This window comes from Monopterus albus, unplaced genomic scaffold, assembly GCF_001952655.1.
Source record: "Monopterus albus unplaced genomic scaffold, M_albus_1.0 scaffold535.1, whole genome shotgun sequence".
Classification (NCBI taxonomy): Eukaryota; Metazoa; Chordata; class Actinopteri; order Synbranchiformes; family Synbranchidae; genus Monopterus; species Monopterus albus.
Window position 1 is genome coordinate 102759 of NW_018128415.1, and position 1177 is coordinate 103935.

Consider the following 1177-nt stretch of genomic DNA (forward strand, 5'->3'; position numbering starts at 1 on the left):
AAGTGATATAATGTATAGGCCTGTTATGGTTCAGGGCTTTTCATCTTTCAGCTGCCTGCGTGCATGTTGGAGGTGCAAAGACTCCTGAGCGTGTAATGTTAATTTTTACCTGTGTTCATTGAATAAATCAGCACTGTTTTGAAGTTACTCGGACTGCTTCGTCTCTCAGAGTTAACGGTGAAAAGAACTGGGTCCCAACAACAGCCAACTCTCAGTTTGTTAACGGAAACATCACAGGTTATAGAACATCTGAAGGAGGAAGAGGATGGTACATTGGCAGCTCAGGGAGTTGAGTTTACAGTTGCATCATTAGCCACTGACCCTAGAAAAGCTGCACAATTATGGAGTCATCCATGTGTTTCAACACAGTTTGAGATCTTGAATGTCCTCAGTGCTCCTGTACTGTACCCATCTCTTTCTACACTGGAGGAGAGCCCTATGATACAGCTCTGTGAGGAAGCTGTGAAGAATGTTGCAAAATGACCTGCAGTGTTGGCACTTCCTGAGCAGATATCTCCTCCAAGTTTGCAGCCTCTAGAGCAGGGGTGGGAAATTAATTTTTACAAGGGTCCACATGAGAAACCTGAACTGTGTTGGAGGGCTGAACCAACGATAACTTGATTCTGCTCAATATTCATTATCTTCCATTGCAGAAAGTGGTAAATTATATGTTGATTAGCCGCTACTGGTAATCAGTAGAATAAGCATATTCTGTAAATATTTATAGAAATATATGAAATTTGGGGGTAGGTCAAACAGGAAAATACTCTTATAGAAGTAATAAACAGTAAAACCAAACATTACATCACAGTTCCATTTTATTTTCAACTTCACATAACACTAAAAAGGTATTTTGCAGTATGTTAAAGATATGCATTTTCAGTTCATTTCACTTGCTCAGTAAGAGAAATCCAGTCTGGCTTGGGCTTGAACAAGTGCATTAAAATCTGGCTGAATATCTGAGGTGGATATGCGAAGGATAGGTGAGAGGTGATTATCACTGATAGAGTATCTGGATTTGTTGAACTTCATCACTGAGAATGTGACTAGTGACTGTAAAGTTTATGTCAACCAATTGTAATATTTTATGGGTTATACCGTATTTTTTTCAGCGAAATTCTGGTAACCACAGCTGCGAGTAATTAGAGAGTCTGTAAAATCAAAATTTTACATAATA